The sequence below is a fragment of the Schistocerca serialis genome, unplaced genomic scaffold (assembly GCF_023864345.2).
Source record: "Schistocerca serialis cubense isolate TAMUIC-IGC-003099 unplaced genomic scaffold, iqSchSeri2.2 HiC_scaffold_1426, whole genome shotgun sequence".
In the NCBI taxonomy this organism is placed as follows: Eukaryota; Metazoa; Arthropoda; class Insecta; order Orthoptera; family Acrididae; genus Schistocerca; species Schistocerca serialis.
The window spans coordinates 253-22,957 of record NW_026047654.1 but is presented as its reverse complement, the minus strand read 5'-3'; the positions used below and the strand labels follow the sequence as shown (position 1 = coordinate 22,957).

The 22,705-nt window shown below is 49.3% G+C and overlaps 21 non-coding genes across 21 annotated transcripts; all 21 read left to right on the top strand.

Annotated features, from left to right (window-relative positions):
- The first annotated feature begins 6,605 nt into the window (after positions 1 to 6,605).
- Trnaa-agc (transfer RNA alanine (anticodon AGC)) lies at positions 6,606 to 6,678 on the top strand. The gene has a single exon. It is a non-coding gene; the product is annotated as a tRNA-Ala (tRNA).
- Positions 6,679 to 7,691: 1,013 nt separating this feature from the next.
- Trnaa-ugc (transfer RNA alanine (anticodon UGC)) lies at positions 7,692 to 7,764 on the top strand. The gene has a single exon. It is a non-coding gene; the product is annotated as a tRNA-Ala (tRNA).
- Positions 7,765 to 8,180: 416 nt separating this feature from the next.
- Positions 8,181 to 8,253, top strand: Trnaa-agc (transfer RNA alanine (anticodon AGC)). The gene has a single exon. It is a non-coding gene; the product is annotated as a tRNA-Ala (tRNA).
- Positions 8,254 to 9,266: 1,013 nt separating this feature from the next.
- Trnaa-ugc (transfer RNA alanine (anticodon UGC)) lies at positions 9,267 to 9,339 on the top strand. Its single transcript has one exon. It is a non-coding gene; the product is annotated as a tRNA-Ala (tRNA).
- A 416-nt stretch (positions 9,340 to 9,755) lies between these two features.
- On the top strand, positions 9,756 to 9,828 carry Trnaa-agc (transfer RNA alanine (anticodon AGC)). The gene has a single exon. It is a non-coding gene; the product is annotated as a tRNA-Ala (tRNA).
- Positions 9,829 to 10,841: 1,013 nt separating this feature from the next.
- Trnaa-ugc (transfer RNA alanine (anticodon UGC)) lies at positions 10,842 to 10,914 on the top strand. The gene has a single exon. It is a non-coding gene; the product is annotated as a tRNA-Ala (tRNA).
- A 416-nt stretch (positions 10,915 to 11,330) lies between these two features.
- Trnaa-agc (transfer RNA alanine (anticodon AGC)) lies at positions 11,331 to 11,403 on the top strand. The gene has a single exon. It is a non-coding gene; the product is annotated as a tRNA-Ala (tRNA).
- A 1,013-nt stretch (positions 11,404 to 12,416) lies between these two features.
- Trnaa-ugc (transfer RNA alanine (anticodon UGC)) lies at positions 12,417 to 12,489 on the top strand. The gene has a single exon. It is a non-coding gene; the product is annotated as a tRNA-Ala (tRNA).
- Positions 12,490 to 12,905: 416 nt separating this feature from the next.
- Trnaa-agc (transfer RNA alanine (anticodon AGC)) lies at positions 12,906 to 12,978 on the top strand. Its single transcript has one exon. It is a non-coding gene; the product is annotated as a tRNA-Ala (tRNA).
- Positions 12,979 to 13,991: 1,013 nt separating this feature from the next.
- On the top strand, positions 13,992 to 14,064 carry Trnaa-ugc (transfer RNA alanine (anticodon UGC)). The gene has a single exon. It is a non-coding gene; the product is annotated as a tRNA-Ala (tRNA).
- A 416-nt stretch (positions 14,065 to 14,480) lies between these two features.
- On the top strand, positions 14,481 to 14,553 carry Trnaa-agc (transfer RNA alanine (anticodon AGC)). Its single transcript has one exon. It is a non-coding gene; the product is annotated as a tRNA-Ala (tRNA).
- Positions 14,554 to 15,566: 1,013 nt separating this feature from the next.
- Trnaa-ugc (transfer RNA alanine (anticodon UGC)) lies at positions 15,567 to 15,639 on the top strand. Its single transcript has one exon. It is a non-coding gene; the product is annotated as a tRNA-Ala (tRNA).
- A 416-nt stretch (positions 15,640 to 16,055) lies between these two features.
- On the top strand, positions 16,056 to 16,128 carry Trnaa-agc (transfer RNA alanine (anticodon AGC)). The gene has a single exon. It is a non-coding gene; the product is annotated as a tRNA-Ala (tRNA).
- A 1,013-nt stretch (positions 16,129 to 17,141) lies between these two features.
- On the top strand, positions 17,142 to 17,214 carry Trnaa-ugc (transfer RNA alanine (anticodon UGC)). The gene has a single exon. It is a non-coding gene; the product is annotated as a tRNA-Ala (tRNA).
- Positions 17,215 to 17,630: 416 nt separating this feature from the next.
- On the top strand, positions 17,631 to 17,703 carry Trnaa-agc (transfer RNA alanine (anticodon AGC)). Its single transcript has one exon. It is a non-coding gene; the product is annotated as a tRNA-Ala (tRNA).
- A 1,016-nt stretch (positions 17,704 to 18,719) lies between these two features.
- Trnaa-ugc (transfer RNA alanine (anticodon UGC)) lies at positions 18,720 to 18,792 on the top strand. Its single transcript has one exon. It is a non-coding gene; the product is annotated as a tRNA-Ala (tRNA).
- Positions 18,793 to 19,208: 416 nt separating this feature from the next.
- On the top strand, positions 19,209 to 19,281 carry Trnaa-agc (transfer RNA alanine (anticodon AGC)). The gene has a single exon. It is a non-coding gene; the product is annotated as a tRNA-Ala (tRNA).
- A 1,000-nt stretch (positions 19,282 to 20,281) lies between these two features.
- On the top strand, positions 20,282 to 20,354 carry Trnaa-ugc (transfer RNA alanine (anticodon UGC)). Its single transcript has one exon. It is a non-coding gene; the product is annotated as a tRNA-Ala (tRNA).
- Positions 20,355 to 20,770: 416 nt separating this feature from the next.
- Positions 20,771 to 20,843, top strand: Trnaa-agc (transfer RNA alanine (anticodon AGC)). Its single transcript has one exon. It is a non-coding gene; the product is annotated as a tRNA-Ala (tRNA).
- A 1,014-nt stretch (positions 20,844 to 21,857) lies between these two features.
- Positions 21,858 to 21,930, top strand: Trnaa-ugc (transfer RNA alanine (anticodon UGC)). The gene has a single exon. It is a non-coding gene; the product is annotated as a tRNA-Ala (tRNA).
- A 416-nt stretch (positions 21,931 to 22,346) lies between these two features.
- Trnaa-agc (transfer RNA alanine (anticodon AGC)) lies at positions 22,347 to 22,419 on the top strand. Its single transcript has one exon. It is a non-coding gene; the product is annotated as a tRNA-Ala (tRNA).
- The last annotated feature ends 286 nt before the right edge of the window (positions 22,420 to 22,705 follow it).

The following is a 22,705-nucleotide window of genomic DNA, read 5'->3' as shown; positions in this document are numbered from 1 at the left end:
ACATAGGCGCGAATACGGGAAGCTTGCAGCCCCTCGCTGCCTGCAGACACCGAGCAGCCACACTAGGTGGGCGGCCTAAGCCGTAGGCGAAATGTGCTCACTCGCTTGGGCGCGACGTCAAGCTCTAAATAAGGCTGTCACTAGCGTGAGCGTCGTGTAAAGTCGGAAAAGTCGTCTGCATGGGTGAGTGCCATGTTTGGGGAGCGTTTCGTAGTTTGCGCAGTGCAATGGAGACGCGGAAACTTGTTGTGGCCCAGTCTTTTGCAGTTGGACGACAAGAGTGGTACACAGTAGTAAAGTGCGAGGCAGTGAGTTGGCATGAACAGTCGAGTGCACAATGGGGCTTCAGATGTGCTTGTTACCTCAGGTGCTGTGTGATTGTCGACATGGGGTGAAAACAGAGCAACTTGTGACTGCCCCTTCAATTTAAGACGTTAAAAACGGACGGAATTTGCAGTCGTAATACCAGAGCATCGAAACTACTTGGAACTCTTGTGTATATGAACGCGTCCGCGCCTTTGTACTCTGTTCCCTTCAGCCCTGCAAACCAACCAACCATCGTGTCCGTGCACATAAGAGTAGTAAAGAATGGAGAACAGCGCAGCTTGGTTGTGCTTGGGGGCGTAGCTCAGTTGGTTCGCATTCCGGCTTGAGCCGTCGTGGAGAGCGGACGTGTTTACGCTGTGCTCCGTCGCTGCTCAGGGCAAGGCAAGTTTGCTGCTGCTTGTGACGCCATATTGTGTTGATTATCTTGTTATTAGTTGATTTTTCGTTCCGTTATCAATACATTCGTTTGTGCTGTCTGGGTGCTCCTGTTGATGTTTGTGTAATGGTGCCAGTTTGAAGATGGCTTTGATTTCTAGAAGAGATACTCTTAAGTTTACTTTTGAACGTGGATGTGTTAAACCGTCTGCCCTGGAATTTCAATATTTTGTGATTGAACAAGTCAAGATTCCTTCCGATGCTATTACTGGAATACATTTGTCGCACCTTGCAACAGTCGGATTTGTTAAATTGAAGGATTCTGATCTCTGTAGTCGTATCGTTGAAGAAAGTGGTGGTGTTATGAGATTTACACGTTCTGATGGGAGTGTTACCGAAGTTCACGTCTCTTTTGGTGGACTTGGTTTGCGTACGGTGCGGATATTTGAACTTCCTTTCGAAATCCCTTGTGATCATGTGAGCGAGGTTTTACGTGCTTATGGACGTGTCCTTTCTATTCACGAAGAAAAGTGGGGAAATGATTATCCGTTGCCTGTACTGAACGGCGTGAGGCAGGTTCGAATTGATTTGCTGAAGCACATCCCGTCCTTCATCAGTGTATCCGGGTATCGTGCTTTAGTTATTTATGATGGACAGCCGCGAACTTGTTCTATATGTAACTCGACGGAGCACATTCGCGCCGAGTGTTCGCGACGTCGGATCGCGCAGTTACCACCCGGAGATAGCGTCACGCGCTCACCTGGCGTTGTAAATATACCGCTCTCGTATGCGGCTGCGGCTGTCATCGCTCCACCGTCCCCTCCCGTTGCGACAAGTGTCATCCAAGCGACGGGTACCGACCATGTCTCTCAAGCAGTTCCCCTTCACGATTCCACGGTCTCTGACCAGGGCGAACCTGCCTTACCCCGGCTACATAACGAAGTGCCAGTTAACCCAGAGGTTTCGACTGATACTCCCCAGCGTCGAACTGATGCGACGGTGCTCCAGGAGTTGGAATACTCAGCCACTGTCGGAGTTACTCTGCCTCATTCCCCACCGGATGACGGGCAAGATATTGTCTCTTCCCCGCCTAGATCGCGAAAAAACAAGAAGCGGCGGATTGCCCATCCGGCGGCGGCGCACGAGGTCCCAAAAACCAGGGAAAAGTTGCGTCAGATTACGAAGATGGACGATGACCAAAGCAATGAAGGACCAGAGGAAAATAAGGATATTTCAGATAGTTCAACGTATAGTCCAGATAGGGAAGATGGTAGAAACCCTGTAACACACAGGTCTAGAGGAGGGATAGAGTGTAAAGACGGCTTGGCGGCTCCCAATGATGGTCCACCCAGACGGCCATCTCGTGAATGTAGCACGGATCGGTCTTCCCCTAGGTTGGACTGGGCGACGGACAAGGAAGATGACTGTGCACCACGAGCAACGACGGCAGTTGACACGCTGCCGATGATCATTGATAGCATACCAGTTGACGAAAGTCTCCTTGCAGGGCACCCTGGATCGCTGCGCTAAACTGAAATGCCTCATTTGTCCACAGATAATAACAGGACGATTTTGTTGAACGTTACACTGGTTTTTATGTTGGTGTGTCCATTTGTTTTCTCTTCCTAAATGGAACGACGTTTGCAGAGAATGTCACAGACTTACAATATAATGACTTTGAATATTAACAGGATTAGGAGTCCACCAAAATTGGCGGCTTTGAAAGATTTCTTGTATAATTCGGATACCGATATTGCTCTCTTGCAGGAGGTAATGGTCAGTGAATTTAATTTCCCGGGGTTTACTGAAATTTTAAATGTTGCTTTCGAAAATGAATGTGGAACGGCTATTTTGGTGAAACATGGTATACCGGCGGAGCCTTTGTGTCTTCTCGAATCCGGTCGCGGAATCTCTTGTAAAATCTTTAATACGACGGTTGTTAATGTCTATGCCCCCTCTGGTAGCAGCTCCCGAGCGGCCAGGACAACTTTTTTCACCGGTGAAATGGTTCACTTATTAAACGACAATTCAGAAAATATCATTATAGCTGGCGACTGGAACTGTGTACTGAAGTCAAAAGATCAAAAACCGAACTTTAACTTCTCTCAAGCACTGAAAGATTGTGTCACAGCCTTACGTCTTACAGACGCATGGGAATTATTTCACCCCATAGCTGTTAAGTTTACGTATATGACGAACTTGGCGGCCAGTAGAATTGACAGAATTTATATATCCGATAGTTTAATGCAGTGTGCATCTTCAATAGACACGATTCCCACCAGTTTTTCTGATCACTGTGGAGTTCGTTGTAGCATACATCTTGCCCGGCAAACGACCTATTGGGGACGCGGTCTTTGGAAATTGAATGTCAGTCTTCTTCACGAACCAGACTTAAATGAATCCATCCACGTGACCTGGAATATGTGCCTCAGAGCGCGCCCCAGATACGTTTCCACCATTGAGTGGTGGACCAACTACGCTAAAAGGAAGCTGAGGATGACTTTGATCGACTATGGCAAGGCAAGGGCTCAACTTCGGAAAGACACTATTGAATTTTATTATACCTGTTTGCGAGAACTGTATGATCGTCCCGTTTTGTCTGCTGACCATTTCATGCAAATAAAGAAAATTAAGGCGATTTTAACCCAACTGAAACGACGACAACTTGATGGTTTGAAGGTAAAGTCAAGATCACATTCCACTGTCGAAGATGAAACTGCCTCTTTGTATCATCTCCTCCGGCATGCAAAGAATAGAAGGAACAATTTTATCAACACCCTGCGCGATGTGAATAACGATGTGCTCCATGAACAACGTGACATCCTTAACGAAATCCATCGCTTTTTTACGTGTTTATATACTGCCCCTGATGTCAATGAACAGTCTGTGGCGACGTTACTTCACGGCACAGACTCGATAGTTACTGAGGACGAGAATAGGGCGCTATTGGACATATTTACTAGTGATGATGTTTTGGATATCGTCAAAACTTCTCCGGTAAACAAGACGCCTGGGCCGGATGGTTTACCTGTCGAATTTTACTACAGGTTTTGGAATGTTCTAGGCGATGTGCTCACCGCCATCATCAATGAAGTCATCAACGGTATCTCCATACCCTCGGAGTTTAAAGAGGGTGTGTTTGTGATGGTACCCAAGGGGCGAGGAATGAAGGATGTCCGTCGTCTGCGACCTATATGTTTATTAAATGGAGACTATAAAATTGTTGCCCGTGCACTGAAATTGCGACTGACTCCAGTCCTACAACGTGTCATTGCGCAGGACCAAACGGCCCTTCCGCATAGAAGTATCATCAAAACGGTCAGTGAATATCGTGATGTGATTTCCATTTTTTCGGCAGCTCAACTTCAAGGTGCTCTATGCTTTATTGATTTTGCAAATGCTTTTGACCGGATTGATCATCGTTATCTTTTTAAAACAATGTCGGCCCTGGGTTTTGGGGGACGGTGCTTGAAGTCTTTGCAAAGTATGATTACTGGGATGACGGCAAAAGTACTTGTCAACGGTCAATGCACGAGAGCCATAAATATTTGTCGTGGATTCCCGCAAGGAAGCCCACTCTCCATGCTGCTCTATGTCATATCTCTGGAACCTCTTGTCCGACATTTAAACGTTCTCTTGGAAGGGATCACGATTATGTCGGTAAAGAAAGTAACCAATGTGTATGCAGATGATTTAGGGGTCATAGTTCGGAGTGACGACGATGTTCAAACTCTTAAGACCGCCTTACACGTTTATTGTGGTGCTACTGGTGCTGCTGTGAATAACACGAAAAGCTCTATGCTCAGCCTCAATGGTTATGCGAACGCAGACTTAGATTGGATCACTTCCACGAACCAACATAAGTCTCTCGGTGTCACATTTTCTAGCTGCCCGCTCAAGATGGCTTCCGTTAACTGGAAGAACATGCTTACCAACATCAGAGGCTCATTAATAGAGCATCGAAATAGGGACCTCAATTTAATGCAAAGGGTACAACTGATTAACTGTGTGATCCTGTCAAAAGCGATTTACCTGGGGCAATGTCTACCTATTCCCTTGGGCATCGCCAAAAATATTACGAGGGCAGTTTGTCAGCTGTTATGGAGAGGCTGTATATTTAAAGTGGCAGCTCGTACAGTGACCTTACCTCCGGTCGCCGGTGGCCTCGGACTCACAGATATTCGTCAAAAGACAGTGACTTTATTTATCAAGCGTACTCGAGAACATCTCCGTAAGTACCCCGACAGTATTACGACGCAACTGTTTCATCTGACTGAACCTCAGAGTTTAGATGCTCCTGTCAATGTGGCTCCGATCCATTTTAAGCTGCACCATGTCAGACTTTACTTCACCGAGATCAGTTACAAAGAGAGTATACATCTGACACCCAGCCGTAGCGCCACGTCATCTGCTACTTCTATTCCATGGCGCTGTTCAGTCAGGAATCGAATCGAGAAAAAATATCCATCCAAAGATTGGAATACTGTTTGGAAGAATATTCATAATAAAGTCTTAAGCATGTCAGTACGGTCGACATGGTATCAAGTGGTTAACGATATCATCGCCAACAATGAGAGGCTCCATGCTATAGGACTTCATGATACTCCCATGTGTCGCCGTTGTGGATATGTGGATACGACAGTTCACAGGTTTACTTGTCAAGGATACAATACCATATGGAACCACATTAAGCAGCAGGTCGCATTCCTCAGGCGCAATGATGGTAGATTCATCACCACCACCGAACTCTCGGCCCCGGACGTGATGTATTTTCCGCGTCAGAAAAATAATACCATACTGTGGCTATACGGCAATTTTGTTCACTTTGTCATCCACAAAACGACCACGGACACCATTGAGGACTACAACTGCTACATCACGGAGGAATATTATAAGCTACGCGCCCAACGGAACCACACCAAGCATTTTGGAAATATGCTACACATACTCTTTCAAAAGGAAGGTATTGGATGATGTGTTGAATGATATACTGTGATTATAATCTGAGATCAGTGTCATGTATTGTGTGTGTCCTTAAGAAGTCTACGTTTTTCAGTTTTCCACTTAATTTTTCTTTCTTTATCCCCGTTTTTCAACATATCAAGTTCCCTCGTTATGAAAAACCATCCAACATCACAGAATAAGTTCACTTGGATGCAGAAATTTACTTTTCTCACCACGTTTGGCATGGATTCCCTTACGTGAGCAGGAGCATTTAATTTGATTTTAGCAAAGAAGCTCGCCGAAGAAGGCGCATGAAGGAGAGCGAATGGAAGGGCTAGAAGGGGAGATGGGAGGCCCTAAAAAAAAAAAAAAAAAAAAAAAAATGGATAAGGCGTCGGACTTCGGATACGAAGATTGCAGGTTCGAATCCTGTCACAAAAAAAAAAAAAAAAAAAAAAAAAAAAAAAAAAAAAAAAAAAAAAAAGTTGGTAGAGCGTTCGCTTTGCATGTGAAAGGTCCCAGGTTCAAGCCCCGGCGCCTCCATGTTTTGTGGTCAGTTCGTGGCAAGTGTTGGTCGCGGCGAGCCTAAAGGCACGCAAGATGTTGCAAAGCCAGCGTCACAGACTCGTATACTGACGTAAGGAGAGCAAGACGTAAATGTGAGGACCGGCTGTTGTCGAGGTGTCATCGAGTGCAAATCTGCCTTAGGTAAAACGGCCTAACCTCAGTGAAGTCTAGAGAGTGAACAACACTTTCGTCTACCTCAGAGCGTTGGCCGAACGCTATTTTCGACGTCGTGCGTGCCACTTTGATTTTGGCCGACTACGATTCGATACAGAATCCAGGAAACCTGAAAGACACCCTCACAGACACATTGAGAGTAGTGTTTGTCTGCGGAATAATTGGAGTGCAAGGGTCTGTGCAATTGATATGGCTGTATGTAGCGCAGTTCGTCAGCAGGGGGCGTAGCTCAGATGGTAGAGCGCTCGCTTAGCATGCGAGAGGTACTGGGATCGATACCCAGCGCCTCCAGAATTTTTAACACACCAACATGCGCACACTGCCATGCAAGTGGAATAATTCACAGCCAGAAAATGTGTCAAGGCAGATACGAGCGAACGATTAGCAGCCACAATTGGCAAGCGTGCTGTAATGCGCAGGAAGTACCCTCCTCCCACCACTACACTTAATTTAGAAACAGTACACGTGTTCCCATAAGATTCTCAAACGTATGTCGGAAAGATCAGCCTTGCGCCGAATTCACAAAAATCCCACTGCACATTCCAATTCTTTACGTGCAGTCGGCTGCTACTGGTGTTGCTAGTTGTGACTGCTGATGACAGATGCCGTAGCAATCAATTCATGGAGTGAGTTGTATGTTTTGCGATACTCTGTCTCTGACAAGCAAGCAGAGGTGACATAGGCGCGAATACGGGAAGCTTGCAGCCCCTCGCTGCCTGCAGACACCGAGCAGCCACACTAGGTGGGCGGCCTAAGCCGTCGGCGAAATGTGCTCACTCGCTTGGGCGCGACGTCAAGCTCTAAATAAGGCTGTCACTAGCGTGAGCGTTGCGTGAGCGTCGTGTAAAGTCGGAAAAGTCGTCTGCATGGGTGAGTGCCATGTTTGGGGAGCGTTTCGTAGTTTGCGCAGTGCAATGGAGACGCGGAAACTTGTTGTGGCCCAGTCTTTTGCAGTTGGACGACAAGAGTGGTACACAGTAGTAAAGTGCGAGGCAGTGAGTTGGCATGAACAGTCGAGTGCACAATGGGGCTTCAGATGTGCTTGTTACCTCAGGTGCTGTGTGATTGTCGACATGGAGTGAAAACAGAGCAACTTGTGACTGCCCCTTCAATTTAAGACGTTAAAAACGGACGGAATTTGCAGTCGTAATACCAGAGCATCGAAACTACTTGGAACTCTTGTGTATATGAACGCGTCCGCGCCTTTGTACTCTGTTCCCTTCAGCCCTGCAAACCAACCAACCATCGTGTCCGTGCACATAAGAGTAGTAAAGAATGGAGAACAGCGCAGTTTGGTTGTGCTTGGGGGCGTAGCTCAGTTGGTAGAGCGTTCGCTTTGCATGTGAAAGGTCCCGGGTTCAAGCCCCGGCGCCTCCATGTTTTGTGGTCAGTTCGTGGCAAGTGTTGGTCGCGGCGAGCCTAAAGGCACGCAAGATGTTGCAAAGCCAGCGTCACAGACTCGTATACTGACGTAAGGAGAGCAAGACGTAAATGTGAGGACCGGCTGTTGTCGAGGTGTCATCGAGTGCAAATCTGCCTTAGGTAAAACGGCCTAACCTCAGTGAAGTCTAGAGAGTGAACAACACTTTCGTCTACCTCAGAGCGTTGGCCGAACGCTATTTTCGACGTCGTGCGTGCCACTTTGATTTTGGCCGACTACGATTCGATACAGAATCCAGGAAACCTGAAAGACACCCTCACAGACACATTGAGAGTAGTGTTTGTCTGCGGAATAATTGGAGTGCAAGGGTCTGTGCAATTGATATGGCTGTATGTAGCGCAGTTCGTCAGCAGGGGGCGTAGCTCAGATGGTAGAGCGCTCGCTTAGCATGCGAGAGGTACTGGGATCGATACCCAGCGCCTCCAGAATTTTTAACACACCAACATGCGCACACTGCCATGCAAGTGGAATAATTCACAGCCAGAAAATGTGTCAAGGCAGATACGAGCGAACGATTAGCAGCCACAATTGGCAAGCGTGCTGTAATGCGCAGGAAGTACCCTCCTCCCACCACTACACTTAATTTAGAAACAGTACACGTGTTCCCATAAGATTCTCAAACGTATGTCGGAAAGATCAGCCTTGCGCCGAATTCACAAAAATCCCACTGCACATTCCAATTCTTTACGTGCAGTCGGCTGCTACTGGTGTTGCTAGTTGTGACTGCTGATGACAGATGCCGTAGCAATCAATTCATGGAGTGAGTTGTATGTTTTGCGATACTCTGTCTCTGACAAGCAAGCAGAGGTGACATAGGCGCGAATACGGGAAGCTTGCAGCCCCTCGCTGCCTGCAGACACCGAGCAGCCACACTAGGTGGGCGGCCTAAGCCGTCGGCGAAATGTGCTCACTCGCTTGGGCGCGACGTCAAGCTCTAAATAAGGCTGTCACTAGCGTGAGCGTTGCGTGAGCGTCGTGTAAAGTCGGAAAAGTCGTCTGCATGGGTGAGTGCCATGTTTGGGGAGCGTTTCGTAGTTTGCGCAGTGCAATGGAGACGCGGAAACTTGTTGTGGCCCAGTCTTTTGCAGTTGGACGACAAGAGTGGTACACAGTAGTAAAGTGCGAGGCAGTGAGTTGGCATGAACAGTCGAGTGCACAATGGGGCTTCAGATGTGCTTGTTACCTCAGGTGCTGTGTGATTGTCGACATGGAGTGAAAACAGAGCAACTTGTGACTGCCCCTTCAATTTAAGACGTTAAAAACGGACGGAATTTGCAGTCGTAATACCAGAGCATCGAAACTACTTGGAACTCTTGTGTATATGAACGCGTCCGCGCCTTTGTACTCTGTTCCCTTCAGCCCTGCAAACCAACCAACCATCGTGTCCGTGCACATAAGAGTAGTAAAGAATGGAGAACAGCGCAGTTTGGTTGTGCTTGGGGGCGTAGCTCAGTTGGTAGAGCGTTCGCTTTGCATGTGAAAGGTCCCGGGTTCAAGCCCCGGCGCCTCCATGTTTTGTGGTCAGTTCGTGGCAAGTGTTGGTCGCGGCGAGCCTAAAGGCACGCAAGATGTTGCAAAGCCAGCGTCACAGACTCGTATACTGACGTAAGGAGAGCAAGACGTAAATGTGAGGACCGGCTGTTGTCGAGGTGTCATCGAGTGCAAATCTGCCTTAGGTAAAACGGCCTAACCTCAGTGAAGTCTAGAGAGTGAACAACACTTTCGTCTACCTCAGAGCGTTGGCCGAACGCTATTTTCGACGTCGTGCGTGCCACTTTGATTTTGGCCGACTACGATTCGATACAGAATCCAGGAAACCTGAAAGACACCCTCACAGACACATTGAGAGTAGTGTTTGTCTGCGGAATAATTGGAGTGCAAGGGTCTGTGCAATTGATATGGCTGTATGTAGCGCAGTTCGTCAGCAGGGGGCGTAGCTCAGATGGTAGAGCGCTCGCTTAGCATGCGAGAGGTACTGGGATCGATACCCAGCGCCTCCAGAATTTTTAACACACCAACATGCGCACACTGCCATGCAAGTGGAATAATTCACAGCCAGAAAATGTGTCAAGGCAGATACGAGCGAACGATTAGCAGCCACAATTGGCAAGCGTGCTGTAATGCGCAGGAAGTACCCTCCTCCCACCACTACACTTAATTTAGAAACAGTACACGTGTTCCCATAAGATTCTCAAACGTATGTCGGAAAGATCAGCCTTGCGCCGAATTCACAAAAATCCCACTGCACATTCCAATTCTTTACGTGCAGTCGGCTGCTACTGGTGTTGCTAGTTGTGACTGCTGATGACAGATGCCGTAGCAATCAATTCATGGAGTGAGTTGTATGTTTTGCGATACTCTGTCTCTGACAAGCAAGCAGAGGTGACATAGGCGCGAATACGGGAAGCTTGCAGCCCCTCGCTGCCTGCAGACACCGAGCAGCCACACTAGGTGGGCGGCCTAAGCCGTCGGCGAAATGTGCTCACTCGCTTGGGCGCGACGTCAAGCTCTAAATAAGGCTGTCACTAGCGTGAGCGTTGCGTGAGCGTCGTGTAAAGTCGGAAAAGTCGTCTGCATGGGTGAGTGCCATGTTTGGGGAGCGTTTCGTAGTTTGCGCAGTGCAATGGAGACGCGGAAACTTGTTGTGGCCCAGTCTTTTGCAGTTGGACGACAAGAGTGGTACACAGTAGTAAAGTGCGAGGCAGTGAGTTGGCATGAACAGTCGAGTGCACAATGGGGCTTCAGATGTGCTTGTTACCTCAGGTGCTGTGTGATTGTCGACATGGAGTGAAAACAGAGCAACTTGTGACTGCCCCTTCAATTTAAGACGTTAAAAACGGACGGAATTTGCAGTCGTAATACCAGAGCATCGAAACTACTTGGAACTCTTGTGTATATGAACGCGTCCGCGCCTTTGTACTCTGTTCCCTTCAGCCCTGCAAACCAACCAACCATCGTGTCCGTGCACATAAGAGTAGTAAAGAATGGAGAACAGCGCAGTTTGGTTGTGCTTGGGGGCGTAGCTCAGTTGGTAGAGCGTTCGCTTTGCATGTGAAAGGTCCCGGGTTCAAGCCCCGGCGCCTCCATGTTTTGTGGTCAGTTCGTGGCAAGTGTTGGTCGCGGCGAGCCTAAAGGCACGCAAGATGTTGCAAAGCCAGCGTCACAGACTCGTATACTGACGTAAGGAGAGCAAGACGTAAATGTGAGGACCGGCTGTTGTCGAGGTGTCATCGAGTGCAAATCTGCCTTAGGTAAAACGGCCTAACCTCAGTGAAGTCTAGAGAGTGAACAACACTTTCGTCTACCTCAGAGCGTTGGCCGAACGCTATTTTCGACGTCGTGCGTGCCACTTTGATTTTGGCCGACTACGATTCGATACAGAATCCAGGAAACCTGAAAGACACCCTCACAGACACATTGAGAGTAGTGTTTGTCTGCGGAATAATTGGAGTGCAAGGGTCTGTGCAATTGATATGGCTGTATGTAGCGCAGTTCGTCAGCAGGGGGCGTAGCTCAGATGGTAGAGCGCTCGCTTAGCATGCGAGAGGTACTGGGATCGATACCCAGCGCCTCCAGAATTTTTAACACACCAACATGCGCACACTGCCATGCAAGTGGAATAATTCACAGCCAGAAAATGTGTCAAGGCAGATACGAGCGAACGATTAGCAGCCACAATTGGCAAGCGTGCTGTAATGCGCAGGAAGTACCCTCCTCCCACCACTACACTTAATTTAGAAACAGTACACGTGTTCCCATAAGATTCTCAAACGTATGTCGGAAAGATCAGCCTTGCGCCGAATTCACAAAAATCCCACTGCACATTCCAATTCTTTACGTGCAGTCGGCTGCTACTGGTGTTGCTAGTTGTGACTGCTGATGACAGATGCCGTAGCAATCAATTCATGGAGTGAGTTGTATGTTTTGCGATACTCTGTCTCTGACAAGCAAGCAGAGGTGACATAGGCGCGAATACGGGAAGCTTGCAGCCCCTCGCTGCCTGCAGACACCGAGCAGCCACACTAGGTGGGCGGCCTAAGCCGTCGGCGAAATGTGCTCACTCGCTTGGGCGCGACGTCAAGCTCTAAATAAGGCTGTCACTAGCGTGAGCGTTGCGTGAGCGTCGTGTAAAGTCGGAAAAGTCGTCTGCATGGGTGAGTGCCATGTTTGGGGAGCGTTTCGTAGTTTGCGCAGTGCAATGGAGACGCGGAAACTTGTTGTGGCCCAGTCTTTTGCAGTTGGACGACAAGAGTGGTACACAGTAGTAAAGTGCGAGGCAGTGAGTTGGCATGAACAGTCGAGTGCACAATGGGGCTTCAGATGTGCTTGTTACCTCAGGTGCTGTGTGATTGTCGACATGGAGTGAAAACAGAGCAACTTGTGACTGCCCCTTCAATTTAAGACGTTAAAAACGGACGGAATTTGCAGTCGTAATACCAGAGCATCGAAACTACTTGGAACTCTTGTGTATATGAACGCGTCCGCGCCTTTGTACTCTGTTCCCTTCAGCCCTGCAAACCAACCAACCATCGTGTCCGTGCACATAAGAGTAGTAAAGAATGGAGAACAGCGCAGTTTGGTTGTGCTTGGGGGCGTAGCTCAGTTGGTAGAGCGTTCGCTTTGCATGTGAAAGGTCCCGGGTTCAAGCCCCGGCGCCTCCATGTTTTGTGGTCAGTTCGTGGCAAGTGTTGGTCGCGGCGAGCCTAAAGGCACGCAAGATGTTGCAAAGCCAGCGTCACAGACTCGTATACTGACGTAAGGAGAGCAAGACGTAAATGTGAGGACCGGCTGTTGTCGAGGTGTCATCGAGTGCAAATCTGCCTTAGGTAAAACGGCCTAACCTCAGTGAAGTCTAGAGAGTGAACAACACTTTCGTCTACCTCAGAGCGTTGGCCGAACGCTATTTTCGACGTCGTGCGTGCCACTTTGATTTTGGCCGACTACGATTCGATACAGAATCCAGGAAACCTGAAAGACACCCTCACAGACACATTGAGAGTAGTGTTTGTCTGCGGAATAATTGGAGTGCAAGGGTCTGTGCAATTGATATGGCTGTATGTAGCGCAGTTCGTCAGCAGGGGGCGTAGCTCAGATGGTAGAGCGCTCGCTTAGCATGCGAGAGGTACTGGGATCGATACCCAGCGCCTCCAGAATTTTTAACACACCAACATGCGCACACTGCCATGCAAGTGGAATAATTCACAGCCAGAAAATGTGTCAAGGCAGATACGAGCGAACGATTAGCAGCCACAATTGGCAAGCGTGCTGTAATGCGCAGGAAGTACCCTCCTCCCACCACTACACTTAATTTAGAAACAGTACACGTGTTCCCATAAGATTCTCAAACGTATGTCGGAAAGATCAGCCTTGCGCCGAATTCACAAAAATCCCACTGCACATTCCAATTCTTTACGTGCAGTCGGCTGCTACTGGTGTTGCTAGTTGTGACTGCTGATGACAGATGCCGTAGCAATCAATTCATGGAGTGAGTTGTATGTTTTGCGATACTCTGTCTCTGACAAGCAAGCAGAGGTGACATAGGCGCGAATACGGGAAGCTTGCAGCCCCTCGCTGCCTGCAGACACCGAGCAGCCACACTAGGTGGGCGGCCTAAGCCGTCGGCGAAATGTGCTCACTCGCTTGGGCGCGACGTCAAGCTCTAAATAAGGCTGTCACTAGCGTGAGCGTTGCGTGAGCGTCGTGTAAAGTCGGAAAAGTCGTCTGCATGGGTGAGTGCCATGTTTGGGGAGCGTTTCGTAGTTTGCGCAGTGCAATGGAGACGCGGAAACTTGTTGTGGCCCAGTCTTTTGCAGTTGGACGACAAGAGTGGTACACAGTAGTAAAGTGCGAGGCAGTGAGTTGGCATGAACAGTCGAGTGCACAATGGGGCTTCAGATGTGCTTGTTACCTCAGGTGCTGTGTGATTGTCGACATGGAGTGAAAACAGAGCAACTTGTGACTGCCCCTTCAATTTAAGACGTTAAAAACGGACGGAATTTGCAGTCGTAATACCAGAGCATCGAAACTACTTGGAACTCTTGTGTATATGAACGCGTCCGCGCCTTTGTACTCTGTTCCCTTCAGCCCTGCAAACCAACCAACCATCGTGTCCGTGCACATAAGAGTAGTAAAGAATGGAGAACAGCGCAGTTTGGTTGTGCTTGGGGGCGTAGCTCAGTTGGTAGAGCGTTCGCTTTGCATGTGAAAGGTCCCGGGTTCAAGCCCCGGCGCCTCCATGTTTTGTGGTCAGTTCGTGGCAAGTGTTGGTCGCGGCGAGCCTAAAGGCACGCAAGATGTTGCAAAGCCAGCGTCACAGACTCGTATACTGACGTAAGGAGAGCAAGACGTAAATGTGAGGACCGGCTGTTGTCGAGGTGTCATCGAGTGCAAATCTGCCTTAGGTAAAACGGCCTAACCTCAGTGAAGTCTAGAGAGTGAACAACACTTTCGTCTACCTCAGAGCGTTGGCCGAACGCTATTTTCGACGTCGTGCGTGCCACTTTGATTTTGGCCGACTACGATTCGATACAGAATCCAGGAAACCTGAAAGACACCCTCACAGACACATTGAGAGTAGTGTTTGTCTGCGGAATAATTGGAGTGCAAGGGTCTGTGCAATTGATATGGCTGTATGTAGCGCAGTTCGTCAGCAGGGGGCGTAGCTCAGATGGTAGAGCGCTCGCTTAGCATGCGAGAGGTACTGGGATCGATACCCAGCGCCTCCAGAATTTTTAACACACCAACATGCGCACACTGCCATGCAAGTGGAATAATTCACAGCCAGAAAATGTGTCAAGGCAGATACGAGCGAACGATTAGCAGCCACAATTGGCAAGCGTGCTGTAATGCGCAGGAAGTACCCTCCTCCCACCACTACACTTAATTTAGAAACAGTACACGTGTTCCCATAAGATTCTCAAACGTATGTCGGAAAGATCAGCCTTGCGCCGAATTCACAAAAATCCCACTGCACATTCCAATTCTTTACGTGCAGTCGGCTGCTACTGGTGTTGCTAGTTGTGACTGCTGATGACAGATGCCGTAGCAATCAATTCATGGAGTGAGTTGTATGTTTTGCGATACTCTGTCTCTGACAAGCAAGCAGAGGTGACATAGGCGCGAATACGGGAAGCTTGCAGCCCCTCGCTGCCTGCAGACACCGAGCAGCCACACTAGGTGGGCGGCCTAAGCCGTCGGCGAAATGTGCTCACTCGCTTGGGCGCGACGTCAAGCTCTAAATAAGGCTGTCACTAGCGTGAGCGTTGCGTGAGCGTCGTGTAAAGTCGGAAAAGTCGTCTGCATGGGTGAGTGCCATGTTTGGGGAGCGTTTCGTAGTTTGCGCAGTGCAATGGAGACGCGGAAACTTGTTGTGGCCCAGTCTTTTGCAGTTGGACGACAAGAGTGGTACACAGTAGTAAAGTGCGAGGCAGTGAGTTGGCATGAACAGTCGAGTGCACAATGGGGCTTCAGATGTGCTTGTTACCTCAGGTGCTGTGTGATTGTCGACATGGAGTGAAAACAGAGCAACTTGTGACTGCCCCTTCAATTTAAGACGTTAAAAACGGACGGAATTTGCAGTCGTAATACCAGAGCATCGAAACTACTTGGAACTCTTGTGTATATGAACGCGTCCGCGCCTTTGTACTCTGTTCCCTTCAGCCCTGCAAACCAACCAACCATCGTGTCCGTGCACATAAGAGTAGTAAAGAATGGAGAACAGCGCAGTTTGGTTGTGCTTGGGGGCGTAGCTCAGTTGGTAGAGCGTTCGCTTTGCATGTGAAAGGTCCCGGGTTCAAGCCCCGGCGCCTCCATGTTTTGTGGTCAGTTCGTGGCAAGTGTTGGTCGCGGCGAGCCTAAAGGCACGCAAGATGTTGCAAAGCCAGCGTCACAGACTCGTATACTGACGTAAGGAGAGCAAGACGTAAATGTGAGGACCGGCTGTTGTCGAGGTGTCATCGAGTGCAAATCTGCCTTAGGTAAAACGGCCTAACCTCAGTGAAGTCTAGAGAGTGAACAACACTTTCGTCTACCTCAGAGCGTTGGCCGAACGCTATTTTCGACGTCGTGCGTGCCACTTTGATTTTGGCCGACTACGATTCGATACAGAATCCAGGAAACCTGAAAGACACCCTCACAGACACATTGAGAGTAGTGTTTGTCTGCGGAATAATTGGAGTGCAAGGGTCTGTGCAATTGATATGGCTGTATGTAGCGCAGTTCGTCAGCAGGGGGCGTAGCTCAGATGGTAGAGCGCTCGCTTAGCATGCGAGAGGTACTGGGATCGATACCCAGCGCCTCCAGAATTTTTAACACACCAACATGCGCACACTGCCATGCAAGTGGAATAATTCACAGCCAGAAAATGTGTCAAGGCAGATACGAGCGAACGATTAGCAGCCACAATTGGCAAGCGTGCTGTAATGCGCAGGAAGTACCCTCCTCCCACCACTACACTTAATTTAGAAACAGTACACGTGTTCCCATAAGATTCTCAAACGTATGTCGGAAAGATCAGCCTTGCGCCGAATTCACAAAAATCCCACTGCACATTCCAATTCTTTACGTGCAGTCGGCTGCTACTGGTGTTGCTAGTTGTGACTGCTGATGACAGATGCCGTAGCAATCAATTCATGGAGTGAGTTGTATGTTTTGCGATACTCTGTCTCTGACAAGCAAGCAGAGGTGACATAGGCGCGAATACGGGAAGCTTGCAGCCCCTCGCTGCCTGCAGACACCGAGCAGCCACACTAGGTGGGCGGCCTAAGCCGTCGGCGAAATGTGCTCACTCGCTTGGGCGCGACGTCAAGCTCTAAATAAGGCTGTCACTAGCGTGAGCGTTGCGTGAGCGTCGTGTAAAGTCGGAAAAGTCGTCTGCATGGGTGAGTGCCATGTTTGGGGAGCGTTTCGTAGTTTGCGCAGTGCAATGGAGACGCGGAAACTTGTTGTGGCCCAGTCTTTTGCAGTTGGACGACAAGAGTGGTACACAGTAGTAAAGTGCGAGGCAGTGAGTTGGCATGAACAGTCGAGTGCACAATGGGGCTTCAGATGTGCTTGTTACCTCAGGTGCTGTGTGATTGTCGACATGGAGTGAAAACAGAGCAACTTGTGACTGCCCCTTCAATTTAAGACGTTAAAAACGGACGGAATTTGCAGTCGTAATACCAGAGCATCGAAACTACTTGGAACTCTTGTGTATATGAACGCGTCCGCGCCTTTGTACTCTGTTCCCTTCAGCCCTGCAAACCAACCAACCATCGTGTCCGTGCACATAAGAGTAGTAAAGAATGGAGAACAGCGCAGTTTGGTTGTGCTTGGGGGCGTAGCTCAGTTGGTAGAGCGTTCGCTTTGCATGTGAAAGGTCCCGGGTTCAAGCCCCGGCGCCTCCATGTTTTGTGGTCAGTTCGTGGCAAGTGTTGGTCGCGGCGAGCCTAAAGGCACGCAAGATGTTGCAAAGCCAGCGTCACAGACTCGTATACTGACGTAAGGAGAGCAAGACGTAAATGTGAGGACCGGCTGTTGTCGAGGTGTCATCGAGTGCAAATCTGCCTTAGGTAAAACGGCCTAACCTCAGTGAAGTCTAGAGAGTGAACAACACTTTCGTCTACCTCAGAGCGTTGGCCGAACGCTATTTTCGACGTCGTGCGTGCCACTTTGATTTTGGCCGACTACGATTCGATACAGAATCCAGGAAACCTGAAAGACACCCTCACAGACACATTGAGAGTAGTGTTTGTCTGCGGAATAATTGGAGTGCAAGGGTCTGTGCAATTGATATGGCTGTATGTAGCGCAGTTCGTCAGCAGGGGGCGTAGCTCAGATGGTAGAGCGCTCGCTTAGCATGCGAGAGGTACTGGGATCGATACCCAGCGCCTCCAGAATTTTTAACACACCAACATGCGCACACTGCCATGCAAGTGGAATAATTCACAGCCAGAAAATGTGTCAAGGCAGATACGAGCGAACGATTAGCAGCCACAATTGGCAAGCGTGCTGTAATGCGCAGGAAGTACCCTCCTCCCACCACTTACACTTAATTTAGGAAACAGTACACGTGTTCCCATAAGATTCTCAAACGTATGTCGGAAAGATCAGCCTTGCGCCGAATTCACAAAAATCCCACTGCACATTCCAATTCTTTACGTGCAGTCGGCTGCTACTCTGGTGTTGCTAGTTGTGACTGCTGATGACAGATGCCGTAGCAATCAATTCATGGAGTGAGTTGTATGTTTTGCGATACTCTGTCTCTGACAAGCAAGCAGAGGTGACATAGGCGCGAATACGGGAAGCTTGCAGCCCCTCGCTGCCTGCAGACACCAGCCACACTAGGTGGGCGGCCTAAGCCGTCGGCGAAATGTGCTCACTCGCTTGGGCGCGACGTCAAGCTCTAAATAAGGCTGTCACTAGCGTGAGCGTTGCGTGAGCGTCGTGTAAAGTCGGAAAGAAAGTCGTCTGCATGGGTGAGTGCCATGTTTGGGGAGCGTTTCGTAGTTTGCGCAGTGCAATGGAGACGCGGAAACTTGTTGTGGCCCAGTCTTTTGCAGTTGGACGACAAGAGTGGTACACAGTAGTAAAGTGCGAGGCAGTGAGTTGGCATGAACAGTCGAGTGCACAATGGGGCTTCAGATGTGCTTGTTACCTCAGGTGCTGTGTGATTGTCGACATGGAGTGAAAACAGAGCAACTTGTGACTGCCCCTTCAATTTAAGACGTTAAAAACGGACGGAATTTGCAGTCGTAATACCAGAGCATCGAAACTACTTGGAACTCTTGTGTATATGAACGCGTCCGCGCCTTTGTACTCTGTTCCCTTCAGCCCTGCAAACCAACCAACCATCGTGTCCGTGCACATAAGAGTAGTAAAGAATGGAGAACAGCGCAGTTTGGTTGTGCTTGGGGGCGTAGCTCAGTTGGTAGAGCGTTCGCTTTGCATGTGAAAGGTCCCGGGTTCAAGCCCCGGCGCCTCCATGTTTTGTGGTCAGTTCGTGGCAAGTGTTGGTCGCGGCGAGCCTAAAGGCACGCAAGATGTTGCAAAGCCAGCGTCACAGACTCGTATACTGACGTAAGGAGAGCAAGACGTAAATGTGAGGACCGGCTGTTGTCGAGGTGTCATCGAGTGCAAATCTGCCTTAGGTAAAACGGCCTAACCTCAGTGAAGTCTAGAGAGTGAACAACACTTTCGTCTACCTCAGAGCGTTGGCCGAACGCTATTTTCGACGTCGTGCGTGCCACTTTGATTTTGGCCGACTACGATTCGATACAGAATCCAGGAAACCTGAAAGACACCCTCACAGACACATTGAGAGTAGTGTTTGTCTGCGGAATAATTGGAGTGCAAGGGTCTGTGCAATTGATATGGCTGTATGTAGCGCAGTTCGTCAGCAGGGGGCGTAGCTCAGATGGTAGAGCGCTCGCTTAGCATGCGAGAGGTACTGGGATCGATACCCAGCGCCTCCAGAATTTTTAACACACCAACATGCGCACACTGCCATGCAAGTGGAATAATTCACAGCCAGAAAATGTGTCAAGGCAGATACGAGCGAACGATTAGCAGCCACAATTGGCAAGCGTGCTGTAATGCGCAGGAAGTACCCTCCTCCCACCACTACACTTAATTTAGAAACAGTACACGTGTTCCCATAAGATTCTCAAACGTATGTCGGAAAGATCAGCCTTGCGCCGAATTCACAAAAATCCCACTGCACATTCCAATTCTTTACGTGCAGTCGGCTGCTACTGGTGTTGCTAGTTGTGACTGCTGATGACAGATGCCGTAGCAATCAATTCATGGAGTGAGTTGTATGTTTTGCGATACTCTGTCTCTGACAAGCAAGCAGAGGTGACATAGGCGCGAATACGAAGCTTGCAGCCCCTCGCTGCCTGCAGACACCGAGCAGCCACACTAGGTGGGCGGCCTAAGCCGTAGGCGAAATGTGCTCACTCGCTTGGGCGCGACGTCAAGCTCTAAATAAGGCTGTCACTAGCGTGAGCGTCGTGTAAAGTCGGAAAAGTCGTCTGCATGGGTGAGTGCCATGTTTGGGGAGCGTTTCGTAGTTTGCGCAGTGCAATGGAGACGCGGAAACTTGTTGTGGCCCAGTCTTTTGCAGTTGGACGACAAGAGTGGTACACAGTAGTAAAGTGCGAGGCAGTGAGTTGGCATGAACAGTCGAGTGCACAATGGGGCTTCAGATGTGCTTGTTACCTCAGGTGCTGTGTGATTGTCGACATGGAGTGAAAACAGAGCAACTTGTGACTGCCCCTTCAATTTAAGACGTTAAAAACGGACGGAATTTGCAGTCGTAATACCAGAGCATCGAAACTACTTGGAACTCTTGTGTATATGAACGCGTCCGCGCCTTTGTACTCTGTTCCCTTCAGCCCTGCAAACCAACCAACCATCGTGTCCGTGCACATAAGAGTAGTAAAGAATGGAGAACAGCGCAGTTTGGTTGTGCTTGGGGGCGTAGCTCAGTTGGTAGAGCGTTCGCTTTGCATGTGAAAGGTCCCGGGTTCAAGCCCCGGCGCCTCCATGTTTTGTGGTCAGTTCGTGGCAAGTGTTGGTCGCGGCGAGCCTAAAGGCACGCAAGATGTTGCAAAGCCAGCGTCACAGACTCGTATACTGACGTAAGGAGAGCAAGACGTAAATGTGAGGACCGGCTGTTGTCGAGGTGTCATCGAGTGCAAATCTGCCTTAGGTAAAACGGCCTAACCTCAGTGAAGTCTAGAGAGTGAACAACACTTTCGTCTACCTCAGAGCGTTGGCCGAACGCTATTTTCGACGTCGTGCGTGCCACTTTGATTTTGGCCGACTACGATTCGATACAGAATCCAGGAAACCTGAAAGACACCCTCACAGACACATTGAGAGTAGTGTTTGTCTGCGGAATAATTGGAGTGCAAGGGTCTGTGCAATTGATATGGCTGTATGTAGCGCAGTTCGTCAGCAGGGGGCGTAGCTCAGATGGTAGAGCGCTCGCTTAGCATGCGAGAGGTACTGGGATCGATACCCAGCGCCTCCAGAATTTTTAACACACCAACATGCGCACACTGCCATGCAAGTGGAATAATTCACAGCCAGAAAATGTGTCAAGGCAGATACGAGCGAACGATTAGCAGCCACAATTGGCAAGCGTGCTGTAATGCGCAGGAAGTACCCTCCTCCCACCACTACACTTAATTTAGAAACAGTACACGTGTTCCCATAAGATTCTCAAACGTATGTCGGAAAGATCAGCCTTGCGCCGAATTCACAAAAATCCCACTGCACATTCCAATTCTTTACGTGCAGTCGGCTGCTACTGGTGTTGCTAGTTGTGACTGCTGATGACAGATGCCGTAGCAATCAATTCATGGAGTGAGTTGTATGTTTTGCGATACTCTGTCTCTGACAAGCAAGCAGAGGTGACATAGGCGCGAATACGGGAAGCTTGCAGCCCCCTCGCTGCCTGCAGACACCGAGCAGCCACACTAGGTGGGCGGCCTAAGCCGTCGGCGAAATGTGCTCACTCGCTTGGGCGCGACGTCAAGCTCTAAATAAGGCTGTCACTAGCGTGAGCGTTGCGTGAGCGTCGTGTAAAGTCGGAAAAGTCGTCTGCATGGGTGAGTGCCATGTTTGGGGAGCGTTTCGTAGTTTGCGCAGTGCAATGGAGACGCGGAAACTTGTTGTGGCCCAGTCTTTTGCAGTTGGACGACAAGAGTGGTACACAGTAGTAAAGTGCGAGGCAGTGAGTTGGCATGAACAGTCGAGTGCACAATGGGGCTTCAGATGTGCTTGTTACCTCAGGTGCTGTGTGATTGTCGACATGGAGTGAAAACAGAGCAACTTGTGACTGCCCCTTCAATTGAAGACGTTAAAAACGGACGGAATTTGCAGTCGTAATACCAGAGCATCGAAACTACTTGGAACTCTTGTGTATATGAACGCGTCCGCGCCTTTGTACTCTGTTCCCTTCAGCCCTGCAAACCAACCAACCATCGTGTCCGTGCACATAAGAGTAGTAAAGAATGGAGAACAGCGCAGTTTGGTTGTGCTTGGGGGCGTAGCTCAGTTGGTAGAGCGTTCGCTTTGCATGTGAAAGGTCCCGGGTTCAAGCCCCGGCGCCTCCATGTTTTGTGGTCAGTTCGTGGCAAGTGTTGGTCGCGGCGAGCCTAAAGGCACGCAAGATGTTGCAAAGCCAGCGTCACAGACTCGTATACTGACGTAAGGAGAGCAAGACGTAAATGTGAGGACCGGCTGTTGTCGAGGTGTCATCGAGTGCAAATCTGCCTTAGGTAAAACGGCCTAACCTCAGTGAAGTCTAGAGAGTGAACAACACTTTCGTCTACCTCAGAGCGTTGGCCGAACGCTATTTTCGACGTCGTGCGTGCCACTTTGATTTTGGCCGACTACGATTCGATACAGAATCCAGGAAACCTGAAAGACACCCTCACAGACACATTGAGAGTAGTGTTTGTCTGCGGAATAATTGGAGTGCAAGGGTCTGTGCAATTGATATGGCTGTATGTAGCGCAGTTCGTCAGCAGGGGGCGTAGCTCAGATGGTAGAGCGCTCGCTTAGCATGCGAGAGGTACTGGGATCGATACCCAGCGCCTCCAGAATTTTTAACACACCAACATGCGCACACTGCCATGCAAGTGGAATAATTCACAGCCAGAAAATGTGTCAAGGCAGATACGAGCGAACGATTAGCAGCCACAATTGGCAAGCGTGCTGTAATGCGCAGGAAGTACCCTCCTCCCACCACTACACTTAATTTAGAAACAGTACACGTGTTCCCATAAGATTCTCAAACGTATGTCGGAAAGATCAGCCTTGCGCCGAATTCACAAAAATCCCACTGCACATTCCAATTCTTTACGTGCAGTCGGCTGCTACTGGTGT